Raw genomic sequence first — 14,219 nt, forward strand, 5'->3', positions numbered from 1 at the left:
TGTGTCCCCTCCCCCTGGATGTGCCCCTTGTCCCCCCCTCTGGCTCCCACCTACTCTTTGCCGACATTGCCTTCTGCAGCTTTCGGGGACCCTGGATGACTTATTTATTGAGCCTATTGGTACGAGACACTGCTTCCCTCCAGGGTGACTCTGGACCCCCCTGGAGGATTTACCCCTTACTGTTTGGGCGGTCCCAGCCTCCCTCTGGATGCTCTACACAGCCCCCGATGGCGATGCAGGAGAGACACTAATTGGCGGGCCCTAGGACTGCTGCTCGGGTGAAGTCTCCCATTGGATGGAGGGATGGTGGCCCCAGCCCCTTGCCTGCCGGATTTTCCATGCACCGACCAGGGCTGCTCCTCTTTCATCTTGATGTGGTGACCATGGAGGGGAGGAGTTGAAATTTATGGGGTCCGGGTGTTTGCTGGTGGGAGTGCGCTAAAGGACTTGACATTTCTGCATGTTTGTCCCCTCTCCCCTGTTTCCCCCCTCCCTTCCCCCCCTTCCCACCCTTCCCTTCCCTCCTTTCCCTCCCCCTTTCCCCCTTCCACTCCCCCTTTCCCCCCTTCCACTCCCCCTTTCCCCCCTTCCCTGCCCCTTTCCCCCCCGGGGCGTGGACAGGGGAGAGGGGGTAAGGAGAGGACAATCTGCCAAAGGGAGAAATGCATTTGTTCGGGGACTGCATGTACTTTAGGGGTATGGGATGGGGGGTGGTGGATCCCATTCTGTGATGCCTTTTCTGTTGTGACGGGCTCCCTCGTGCATGCCTATGTTTAGGGCGAGCCGAGGAGACCCCTCAGTGCTGACAGTTATATGCTCTACCTCTGTTTTGGTTATACTATTGTTTTTTGTTTCTTTGATGTTACTGATTGTCTTTTATTTGCATAGCGGTATCAGACGTGACATTTACCACTGCCGGGACTGGGGGGACTAGGATTCGGGGGCTCCCTCTCCGACCTGTCTACCCAATAACCCAAGTAGGACAGCGCTTTAAACCCAGTGTACATCTGGTAAGCGCTATAGCATAATTGTGCTGTTTTAGTATACCCTTCCTGTACTGTTGAGTGCGGACAACCCTTAATTTCCCTCTCCCCCTGGGGTTGGGGTGCCCGGCCTCTTTTTCCCTTTACCTTTCCTTCCATTTGCCCTTCCTTTCTCCCCCTTAGTTCCCGCCATGCATTACCTACCCAAAACCTACCTTGGTTCAACTTTCTTTGCTTTTCTCTGACGTCCCCCTCCCCCTCCCCGAGGAGCGATGGGAGACTCAGTCAAGGTCACCTCTCTAAACGTTAAGGGACTGAACTCCCCTGAAAAACGGTGGATCCTCCTGGGAAAACTGAACACATCCTGTACTGATGTGGCCTTTATACAAGAAACACATTTTAAAAATACTAGCCTCCCCTTTCTATGGTCGAGATCCTTCCCTAAGGTCTACCACTCTACTAACCCCTCCTCTCCATTCTGATCTCTAGCAGGCTCCCCTGGGTTCTCCAGGATTCTCTGGTGGACCCTGGGGGCCAATATCTTTTTCTTAGGGGCCACATTGGAGAGCGCCTTTTTACATTTGCCACTGTGTACGCTCCCAATGATCACCAAGACACGTTCCTCAGAACTACCCTGCACAGATTATGTGACTTTCGGGAGGGCCAATTGATATTAGGTGGGGACTTTAATGTCCCCTTTCGCCATCGGTTGACACTTCTGCCTCTTGCTCCTCGCTCCCTACCCCTCACCTAGGTCTCTATTCTGGCACCTTAATGAGAGCCTCATCCAGATACCGGAAGTTTTAGCAGATGTGACCAGGGAATTGAACCTTTATTTCCAAGAAAACTAAAGCAGGACTGTGACCCGGGGATAATTTGGGAGGCTCACAAGTCAGTACTCCGCAGGGTACTTATCAGGAACAGCTTGCTAATCTGTTTCGTGAACTTGCCTTTGTGGAAGCGAAACATAAACATACCCCCTTACGGACCTTAGAGATTGAATTGGGGACACTCCATACCCATATTGCTGTCCTTCTCCATTATAAAGCGAAAGCGGCACTCCAGTTCTGTCGTAAACTGACGTAGGAGTCAGAGGACAAATGCAGAAAAATCTTAGCCAGGTCGGTAAAGGAGTTGAAATCTTGCTCTTACATACCACAGTTGATAGATGAGAATGGCCAGAGGGCCTCTACCCCAACCCAAATAGTTGAAGTCTTTGAAAAATGTTACTCTGATCTCTACAACCTGCCCGATTCAGGGTCTGGACAGGACAATATAGACAGATATGTAACCGGTTCTGGTCTACCAACCCTCTCATCGGAATCACGGGAGTACTTGGAGGACCCGATCACACTGGAAGAAGTCCAGACGGCCGTGGGACCTCCGAAGGTGGGTAAGGCTCCGGGCCCTGACGGATATACCGCACAATACTTTAAGACCTTCCTCCCTATTCTCGGCCCGCGCTTGGTGAATTTATTTAATACTCTGAGCTCAAATGGGGATTTTCCTGAGGATACCCTTAGAGCCCACATCTCGTTGATACCTAAGGAGGGCAAAGACCCGGGCCTATGTGGGAGCTACAGACCCATTTCCCTCCAAAATTCGGTCCTAAAACTATTCTCTAACTCCTCGCCACGTGATTGGCACATTACTTGTAGTCCCTTATACATATTGACCAGTTAGGTTTTATTCCCACCAGGGAAGATAAGGACAACACCACTAAGGTGCTTACCCTGATCCGTAAAGCAAAGTCATCTGGGACCCCTTGTCTTTTCATGAGTACTGATGTCGAGAAGGCTTTTGATCGGGTCAAATGGACATTAATGTTCTCGGTCCTTTGCCATATAGGTCTGAGTGAACGGATGCTGGCATGGATAAGTAAGATATACTCACGTACTTACATTCCACCGGACATCGCGCGTACGTTTATGTTGAACTTCCCCCCACCCCTTGTCACTAAGATCCGCAGTTTGCTTCACGGGTGGCATTCTGGCCTCCATTCCTGGTTCAGCAGATGCAATCTCATTAAAATGAACATACTCCCTAAATTTACTTATCTTTTCCAAGCTCTCCCGATCCAGATTCCAGTCCTGTTGTTTAAGCAAGCTCAATCCTTGCTCACTCAATTTAACTGGGCCCACAAAAATCCCAGACTTAAGCGGTCACAGCTGACATTGTCTAAACAACAGGGAGGGTTGGTTCTCCCTAACTTGCGACGCTACTACCTGGCCTCCCATCTGGGCCGTGTATTGTACTGGAATCGAAACAAACTTTCTAAGCTCACTCCCGAATTCCGCTAAGAAGCGCCATGTAGTGCTATAAGTATTTACCCACAGAATTTATGTCACATCCCACTATAGGGGCTTAGTTGAAAGTCAGTCACCTGATCGCTACCCAAAACACACTCACGTCTTTGACTTCCCCCCTATTCCCTATACGTGGCCATCCAACCTTTGAACTGGGGACCCACTTAGAAATTCCAACCTAGACAATGCGTCTAAATTCGTCATTGATGGAAAATGGCCTTCTTTCTCAATCCTAACAGATCCGACAGGGCTTTTCCAACTGCCTTTTTGGAGAGCGGCGCAACGACATCATTTTCTCCATTCCATCCCCAATCCTCAAACGTTCGCCCGCCCTCAGACGGAGTTTGAGACTCTATGCAGGAGCGAAGGCCCTTTGGCCCACATTCTCTCTCAAACAGATTACCCACACTTAACCTGTCTGTCCAACTGGGAAAAGGACCTTAATTGCTAATTTTCCCCAGCACAGAGACAACGCATTATCACTTTGGCTCTCAAAATGTCGCTGTGCACGAAGATACAGGAGACGAATTTTAAACTTCTCACCAGGTGGTATTTGACACCATCAAAGCTGCAGAAATGTTTCTCCTCTTCCTCGAACATATGCTGGAGGTGTGGAGAAGAAGAGGGCACGTTGCTGCACATTTTTTGGTCCTGCCTCAGCTTGGTGGACTTCTGGACAGAGATCCGATGCATAACACAAAAATTCACAGACTTCTCCATCCAGGAGGAGGCTGCATTCTTTCTCTTGCACCATTCACAGATTCCCATTAAGAAGTACAAAAAAATCTATTTTACGTCATGTGATAAATGCGGCGAAATCCTGCATCCCTCTCTATTGGAAAAAATGTTCCCCCCCTTTCATTACTCACTGGCTTAAGAAAATAGAGGACATTAAAAAAAATGGAGGACTTGATCCTCACATCACAAGGTATACAAGAATTTTTTAAACAAACCTGAGACATCTGGAATACCTTTATATTCTCACTGGAAGGATGTCGCCTGCTATCGCCTTAGTGCTCTGAGCTTTCCTTGACTGGCCCCTTGGACAGTGGCTGCCATCGTGTCTCGTCCCCTCTTCTCCTTTTCTGATCTTTCAACCCTTCTCTTTTCTGCCTTCCTCCCCTATCTCTCACCCCCTCCACCCCCTCTCTCTTTTGGAAAGAGTGGAAAATTGGGAATGACGGCCCCACACCCCCCTCTGGATGGATTATGCCGGAGGGACCTGGGGGTTTGTGTGACCCTGGATCTTGGTACAGTACTTTATCCGTGCCTCGAATCATTGTGATTGATGGAAGGCAGACTCACAGTTGCGAATATACCTGTATCAAGTATTGTTCAGCTGCTTTTTGCTCTGTATTTCTCTGTTGCATTATGTACTCGGGGGACCGTCTTCCCCTATTTGGAGAAAAAATTATATTTGAAAAAAAAAAGAAGCCTACGACACCTGGTATTCCCAGGCGGTTTCCCATCCAGGCATTAACCAGGCCTGACCCTGCTTAGCCTCCAAGATCAGACGAGATGGAACAGAATCAGGGCGATGTGGCCGTAGCCGATATCTTCAGGCACTCTCAACTCTCTTGACAAACACCAAGATGGTCACCTTGGAAACAAGCGGAAAAAAATAGGTCAACGGCCACAACATAAAAAGAAGCCTACGGCATCTGGAAATCCCAGGCGGTCTCCCATCCAGATACTAAACTGGTCCCAACCCTGCTTAGCCTCTGAGATCAGATGAGATTGGGCTCTTTTAGGGTGGTGTGGCCGTAGGAGATTTCTTCAGGCACTCTCAACCTTGACTAACGCCAATATGGTCACCTTGGGAAACAAACAAAAAAATCAAGTCAACGCCAACAACATGAGAAGAAGTCTACAGCACCTAGTATTCCCAGGTGGTCTCCCATCCAGGTATTAACAAGGCCCGACCCTGTTTAGTCTCTGAGATCAGACGAGATCTGGTGCTTTCAGGGTTATGTGGCCATAGGCGAGCTCTTCAAGCACTCTCAACCCTCTTGACAAACACCAAGATGGTCACCTTGGTAAACAAACAAAAAAAAAAAAACAAGTCAACGCCAACAACATAAAAATAAGCCTTCAGCACCTAGTATTCCCAGGTGGTCTCCAATCCAGGTACTAGCAAGGCCCGACCCTGTTTAGCCTCTGAGATCAGAGGAGATCGGGCGCTTTCAGGCTTATGTGCCCATAGGCAATCTCTTTGGGCACTCTCAACCCTCTTGACAAATGCCAAGATGGTCACCTTGGGAAACAAGCGAAAAAAAAACAAAACGAATCAAGGCCAACAACATAAAAAGAAGCCTACAATAACTGGTATTCCCAGGTGGTCTCCCATCCAGGTACTAACCAGGCCTGACTCTTCTTAGCCTCCAAGATCAGACGAGATTGGGTGCTTTCAGAGTGCTCGGACTCTTTCCCCATCACTAATGGGACGAGGCAGGGGTGCCCTCTGTCTCCCCTAATTTTTATTCTGACACTGGAACCACTTATGTGTCACGTTCGGAATGACCCGAATATTACTGGCATATCCAAACCCTCGGCACACCACAAAATTGCGGCGTACGCTGACGATCTAATTTTTTTCGTCTCCAATCCACACATTTCGCTTCCCAATATACTCGTGGCTCTCCGGCGATACGGCAGCCTATCAAACTATAAAATCAATTGCACCATCGGCTGTATTGAATATATCGGTCCCGGATGGTGAGGCCAAGAGGCTATGCTCCGCTTTTCCATTCTACTGAGCTGAAAAATCTATACGTTACCTGGGCGTTGACATCGCAGCGGATTTGGTGCAATTGTACCCGCTTAATTTTCTTCCTCTCCTGAATAGACTGAAATCTGATTTGGGAAACTGGCATGATTTAACACTGACCTGGTTCGGGCGCTGTAATGCATTCAAAATGACGGCCCTCCCGCGGATCTTATACTTGTTCCAGACATTATCGATCCGGTTACCCCTAATCTTTTTCAGACATCAGCAGGTGCTGCTCCTGGACTTTATTTGGGCGCGCAAACCGCCCAGAGCCCGTTTGCAATTGCTTGCCAGACCAAAGGACAAGGGGGGTCTGGGTCTCCCAGATCTGAGACAATACAACAGAGCGACTCTGCTAGCGAGAGTCGTTGATTGGCATTGTAATGGCCCACACAAGCAGTGGGTGGAGATGGAGATTGAGGATGGATCCATTCCCCTATTGACCTCCCCGTGGCTCCTGTCCTCCCTACCAAAAGACCTCAGAGATCACCCCGTAGTGGGAGCTACGTTGGCTGTTGTGCGGAGGTTGTTCCGCTGCACACACATTGCTCCCCTGCCGTCACCAATGACTCCGGTTATAGGTAATCCAGACTTCCCACCGGGATTTACCAACAAGAAACTGCGACAGTTGACAGTGGTGGGGAAACAGCGTCTGGGAGAGGTGTGGTCCTCGGGAGGGCTCCCGACCACGCAAACTGTCGCCGAGCTTTCTGACCCTCCGCTTGACTTGTTTAATGCTTATCAACTTCGTCACTTTCTTCTGGCCATACAAAGGGCCCCCTACACTCCTAGAGACCTGACGCCCTATGAATCCATCTGTCACAAAAAGGAACCTGTGCAACACACCCTCTCCCTCCTGTACAACCTATTAAGTAGTCAGGAGGAGGAGTCAACCCCACCATTTATCCACAAATGGGAGATTGCATTTGGCATCACATTTACCCCACAACAGATAGGGAATATCCTGACATTAGTACATAAAGCTTCCATCGCAAACCAATATCAAGAATCAGGATACAAGATAGTCTCACGCTGGTATAGAGTCCCATACCTTCTGAATAAAATGAATAGATCGATTCCGGATGTTTGTTGGAGGTGCAATTCAGATACGGGGACCATGGGACACATTTTCTGGGCATGCCCGGCCTTGAGGAACTTTTGGGTGGAGGTGACCGGGACAATAAAAACAGCCTGTTCGAAAATACAAAAAAACCCTCACGATGCAACTCCTGAACGCCGCCCGGGCCTGCATTCCCACACTGTGGAGGCAGCCTCAGCCCCCATCCAAGGTGCTGTGGTATTCCAAAGTCAATCATATTCTCCGGATGGAAGAATTGACCGCCACCCTTCACAACACTGAAGAGGCATTTAGTGTTACATGGAGGCCCTGGAGGTATTTTACTGGTACTTGAGACTACATTTGGGAGGTGAGCAGCGCCCCTGTCCCAGAAAACGACTGAACATCTAACGTTTACCTACGTAGGCCAAGTCTGCCCTGGGTGGCATTCCCCCCCTTCCCTTTTTGTCTTTATTTTTCTTTTTTTCCCTGCCGCCATCCCCCCCCCTCTTCTCTCTCCGTCTTTGCACTCTCTTCTTCCCCCGTCCTCCCTTTTGACTATGCCTTGTCTCCTTACTAGCCTTTGGGACCCAGAAGAACCCCAGGGTTCTGGACACGACCGGCTCATATTTTACTCTGGTTCACGTAGGTCATGATAAGCTGGCTCGCTGTGGTCCCAGTTGTTCTCCAGGATTACATTTGTCCGAACGGAGCTGCATTAGTTATACTGTACTACATGTCGGAGGTGGGGTTTCTCTCTTTTCTGCATGAAACTCTAGGACTCCCCTCTGAGAACCCAGAGTTATTTGGCTGCCTATTTTTTGTTACCATGTAATTGTGACCCTGGGTCATGCTGTATGGTTGACTGTTATATTTATGTTGTTCTACTTATACTTAATAAAAGAATAAAACAAAAAAAAAAAAAAATAAGTCAATGCCAACAACTTAAAAAAAAAGCCTATGGCATCGAGAAATCCCAGGCGGTCTCCCATCCCGGTACTAACCAGGTCCCAACCCTGCTTAGCCTCTGAGACAGGGCTGGTGCAAGGATCGTTGACACCCTAGGCGAAAACCTAATTTTGCCACCCCCCCCCGGCTGCGCCCATGACTCCACCTGCCCTTGCTACACATCACCTATCTGACCCCTACACTGACCCCCTGACACATAAACTAATCCACCTGACTCCTACTTCCTGCACTACTCACATCACATTGACCCCTACACTGACCCACCTGATAATTACACCGACCCACCTGGCACCTACACCAACCCACCTGGCACCTACACTGCCAATTACACTGACCATCGCGCTGACACCTACACTGACCATCACGCTGACACCTACACTGACCATCACGCTGACACCTACCCTGAAAACACATACCCTGAAAACACATACCCTGAAAACACATACCCTGAAAACACATACCCTGACACATAAAATGGCACTGACGCATACACTGACGCATACACTGACGCATACACTGACATGACACATACACTGACACGACACATACACTGACACATTACACTGACACGACACATACACTGACACGACACATCACACTGGCATGACACATACAGTGGCATGACACATACACTGACACATCACACTGGCATGACACATACACAGACACATCACACTGGCATGACACATACACAGACACATCACACTGACATGACACATACACTGACATGACACATACACAGACACATCACACTGACATGACACATACACTGACACATCACACTGACATGACACATACACTGACACATTACACTGACATGACACATACACTGACACGACACATACACTGACACATCACACTGGCATGACACATACACAGACACATCACAATGACATGACACATACACAGACACATCACACTGACATGACACATACACAGACACATCACACTGACATGACACATACACAGACACATTACACTGACATGACACATACACTGACACATTACACTGACATGACACATACACTGACACGACACATACACTGACACATCACACTGGCATGACACATACACTGACACATTACACTGACATGACACATACACTGACACATTACACTGACATGACACATACACAGACACATCACACTGACATGACACATACACAGACACATCACACTGACATGACACATACACAGACACATCACACTGACATGACACATACACAAACACATCACACTGGCATGACACATACACAGACACATCACACTGACATGACACATACACAGACACATCACACTGACATGACACATACACAGACACACCACACTGGCATGACACTGACACACATCACACTGACCTACCTGACTCCTACTTCCTGCATTACTCACACACAAACCCCCTCCATACAGCTCAATGGATCCATCCTCCTCCTTACCTCTGCTCTTTGATGCTGCCTTCAGCGACCATCATCCCACCGGGCCTCTCCGACTCCTCCGCACTGCCAGCGCCGTCCACCCGCTCCGCCGGGGCCACGCCAGCGCCATCCATCCGCTCCGCCGGGGCCACACCAGCGCCGTCCACCCGCTCCGCCGGGGCCACACCAGCGCCATCCATCCGCTCCGCCTCCATCATATCCCCGCCGGGACCAGGCCAGCGCCGTCAACCCCGCTCCATGATGTCCCCGCCGGGCAGGAGGTCAGCTGACCGACCTCTCGAAGCTCCCATCTCCGCCGAGCCCCGCCCCTCCGCTGCACTCACACAGACACACAGCGCAGCTCCAGAGGGACAGGCTGGAGCAAAGGAGTCCCGGAGCGGCGCTGTGAGATGAGTACGGTGGGGCGCTCAGCGGGAAACATGGGGGATTGGTGGCGCCGGTGGAACACCACAGGGGGGGCGAGAGAGCAGAAGAGGAGCTCACACTGGGCAGAGGCCGTAGTTGCGCCCTAGGTGGTAGTGCGCCCTAGGCGGCTGCCTACTTCGCCTAGTGGTAGCGCCGGCCCTGCTCTGAGATCAAATGAGATTTGGCTCTTTCAGGGTGATGCAGCCATAGTAGATTTTTTCAGGCACGCTCAACCCTCTTGACAAATGCCAAGATGGTCACCTTAGGAAACAAACAAAAAAAACAAGTCAACACCAACAACATAAAAAGAAGCCTACCGCACCTAGTATTTCCAGGCGGTCTCCCATCCAGGTATTAACAAGGTGCGACCCTTTCTAGCCTCTGAGATCAGCAGAGATTGGGCGCTTTCAGGGGGATGTGCCCATAGGCAATCTCTTTGGGCACTCTCATCCCTCTTGAAAAATGCCAAGATAGTCACCCTGGGAAACAAGCGAAAAAAAACAGGTCAACGCCAACAACATAAAAAGAAGAATACGGCACCTGGTATTCCAAGGCCGTCTCCCATTCAAGTACTAACTAGGCCCAACCCTTCTTAGCCTCTGAGATCAGAAGAGATAGGGTGCTTTCAGGGTGATGTGGCTGTAAGCGATCTCTTTAGGCACTCTCAACCCTCTTGACAAATGCCAAGATGATCCCTTTGGGAAACAAGCGAAAAAAACAGGTCAACACCAACAACATAAAAAGAAGCCTGCGGCATCTGGAAAACCCAGGCAGTCTCCCATCCAGGTACAAAGCAGGCCCAACCCTGCTTAGCCTCTGAGACCAAACGAGATTGGGCGCTTTCAGGGTGTTGTGCCCATAGGCAATTTCTTTGTGCACTCTCAACCCTCTTGACACATGCCAAGATGGTCACCTTGGGAAACAAGGGAAAAAAAACAGGTCAACGCGACAACATAATGAGAAGCCTACGGCACCTGGTATTCCCAAGCTTTCTCCCATCTAGGTACTAACCAGGCCCATCGCTGCTTAGCCTCCGAGATCAGATGAGATTAGGCTCTTTCAGGGTGATTTGGCTGTAGGCACTCTCTTTGGGCACTCTGAAGCCTCTTGACAAAGGCCAAGATGGTCACCTTGGGAAACAAGCTAAAAAAAACAGGTCAAAGCCAACAACATAAAAAGAAGCCTACGGCATCCAGTATTCCCAGGCGATCTCCCAATCAAGACACTAACCAGACCAGATCCTTCTATGGCACCTGGTCTTCCCAGGCAGTCTCCCATCCAGGTACTAACCAGGCCTGACGCTGCTTAGCCTCTGAAATCAGACGAGATCGGGTGCTTTCAGGTTGATGTGGCCGTAAGCGTTCTCTTCAAGACACGCCTAACCCTCTTGACAAACGCCAAATGGTCGCCTTGAGAACAACAGACAAAGCCAACAACATAAAAGGAAGCCTATGGGCTTACAGCGGACCTTAAAAGATGGGACCCACTAGCTCTGTCATGGTTCGGACGCTGTAATGTGTTGAAGATGAACGCGTTGCCACGACTTCTGTATCTACTACAAGCCTTACCTATCAAAATACCCCAGACTTTCTTTCATTCGGTTCGCTCAATCTTTATCAAGTTCCTCTGGCGCGGAAAACATATGCGTATTGGTAGGGAAATGCTATTGCGACCGAAATTGCGGGGAGGTATTGGCTTCCCGGACCCTGCTCTATATTACACAGCGAGGCACATGACACCGGTGGTTGACTGGTGCCGGTGTTCTGCCATATACTGTCCGGCCATGATATAGTGTCCGCTGTGTACTCCGAAGCTGAACGGCTCCTGCGCGGTGAGTGGAGGTGGTAGCCCCACCATCCAAGCGGACATAGGGTTGTGAATATTAGCCACTTCCCGACCAGCGCACGACGATGTACGTCGACAGCATGGCACGGGCAGGCATATTGGCGTACATGTACGTCCAATATTCGTTGCCGCCGTGCCATCGGGAGCGCGCCGCCGGCGGCGCGCTCCCGCGCTGGTCGGGACCCCCGTGAGTCCGGTCGCGGGACCCGCGGACTCGATCGCCGCGGGCATCCCCGCGATCGTCTCACGGAGCGGCGGAAGTGAGGAAATGCTGTATAAACAACATTTTCTCATTCTGCCTAGCAACTAGTGACGCTGATCTCTGCTCCATGTGATTGGAGCAGAGATCCGTGTACACTAAATGAAAGCCCAACCCCCCCACAGTTAGTAACACTCCCCTAGGAACACTTAACCCCTACACTGCCACTCACTGGTTAACCCTTTCACTGCCAGTGTCATTTACACAGGAATCACTGCATTTATATAGCAGTGATTACTGTATAAATGACAATGGTCCCAAAAATGTGTCAAAAATGTCCGATGGGTCCCCGACAATGTCGCAGTCACAATAAAAATCGCAGATCGCCGCCATTACTAGTAAAAATAAAATAATAAAAAAATATTAATAAAAATGCTATAAAACTATCCCTATTTTGTAAACGCTATAACTTTTGCGCAAACCAATCAATAATCGCTTATTGCGATTTTTTTTACCAAAAATATGTAGACGAATACGTATTGGCCTAAATTGAGGGAAAAAAATGTTTTTTTATATATTTTTGGGGGATATTTATTATAACAAAAAGTAAAAAATAATGCGTTTTTTTCAAAATTGTCGCTCTATTTTTGTTTATAGCGCAAAAAATAAAAACCGCAGGGGTGATCAAATACCACCAAAAGAAAGCTCTATTTGTGGGAAAAAAAGGACGTTAATTTTGTTTGAGAGCCACGTCGCACGACCGCGCAATTGTCAGTTAAAGCGACGCAGTGCCGAATCGCAAAAAGTGGTCTGGTCTTTGACCAGCAAATTGGTCCGGTCTGAAAGTGGTTAGAGGGCCCCTCGCAGGCGAGCTTCGCTCGCCACGCTTCGGGCTTGGCTTCGCTGCGCTCGGCTCTTTTATATTCTTACTCTATGTCCACTTGGATAGTGGGGATAGAACCTGTACTCAGTGCGCAGGTGCCGTTCATGCTCGCAATTTTTGGAATCTGTGTTGCTGTGTACTGCGCATGCGCAGTACACAGCGGACACTATCCGATGGGGGACCATATGTGATAAGACACCGGCATGGGGAACTGAAGCTATGGGTCAAGCTAGAGCAGGAGATGGCGCGGGTTCCACTGGCTGGTCTGCCTTGGGCGGGGAGGCCATTGGAGCCCTGTGTGACTACTCACCCATTAATTGGCCCCTCGCTCGCCGAGATGGATAGTTTTTTTTACCTTTCCCACCTGACTAACTTCCCTTCTCCTATGACCCCAATTATTGGACATCCTAGATTCCCTCCGGGCCTGTCTGACCAGGCCTTTACCAGGCAAGCCCCGAAAGGGCTTCTGAGAGCAGCCCTATTTCTTGGACCCACAGGCTTGATTCCCATGGGAACCATACTGCTAGAGCAAGTACCTGTTGCATTGGATAGCTGGAGAGCTAGACAGCTAATCCATTTCCTCGGATCACTACCTAACCATTCGTTCTTCTCTAGACAATTCCACCCCTTCAAGGAACTTTGCCTGGATGATGGCCCAATTCATGGTTCCCTCTCTAGGTCCTACCTAATCCTGACAGATGCACAATCCTCCACGGATCCACCCTTCCTAGCTAAATGGAAAAGGGACTTACAAACTACATTCTCCAAACCACAGAAGGACAGAATACTCTTTTTCGCCCATAAGTCGTCACTCTGCAGTAAATATCAGGAGATCTCATATAAGCTGATCACATGCTGGTATCGTACACCGGTGGTGTTGGCCAAAATATTCCCCGGTCAATCTGACCGCTGCTGTCGCTGTGGGCAACAGGCTGGCACCATTCTCCACATTTTCTGGGAATGCCCTAAATTACAAACATTCGGGTAGCCTGTCCTGAGACTCATCCACAAGTTCACAGACATTTCCTTAGCCAATGATCCCGCAGCAGTTCTTCTCAATCTAACTCCTATGTCGATAAAGCGTTATCATAAGTCCTTACTTAAACATCTCCTCAAGGCAGCTAGGGCCTGCATCCCAAGTCAGTGGAAAGAGCAATCTGCTCCAATGGTGACCCAGTGGTTCGCAAGGGTTAATGATATTGAACGAATGGAAGACCTGACTGCCACAATGAGGGATAAAACGGAGGAGCATGGGAACAGATGGTTCTACTGGACCCAGTTTCGCTTTTCGGAAGAATACCTCCGCGAGATATAGTAAGCTCATGGTGATCGTTGGAGATCGCTGTTCCAAACGTTGGACAGCTGATGAG

The 14,219-nt window shown here is 49.4% G+C and overlaps 2 pseudogenes; both read right to left on the reverse strand.

Moving 5' to 3' along the window:
- Window positions 1-5,153: 5,153 nt before the first annotated feature.
- LOC143936490 (5S ribosomal RNA) lies at window positions 5,154-5,272 on the reverse strand (annotated as a pseudogene).
- Window positions 5,273-10,884: 5,612 nt separating this feature from the next.
- Window positions 10,885-11,003, reverse strand: LOC143937183 (5S ribosomal RNA; annotated as a pseudogene).
- Between the last annotated feature and the right edge of the window lie 3,216 nt (window positions 11,004-14,219).

This window comes from Lithobates pipiens, unplaced genomic scaffold, assembly GCF_037356315.1.
Source record: "Lithobates pipiens isolate NorthernLeopardFrog02 unplaced genomic scaffold, aLitPip1_a1.2 Scaffold_28, whole genome shotgun sequence".
In the NCBI taxonomy this organism is placed as follows: domain Eukaryota; kingdom Metazoa; phylum Chordata; class Amphibia; order Anura; family Ranidae; genus Lithobates; species Lithobates pipiens.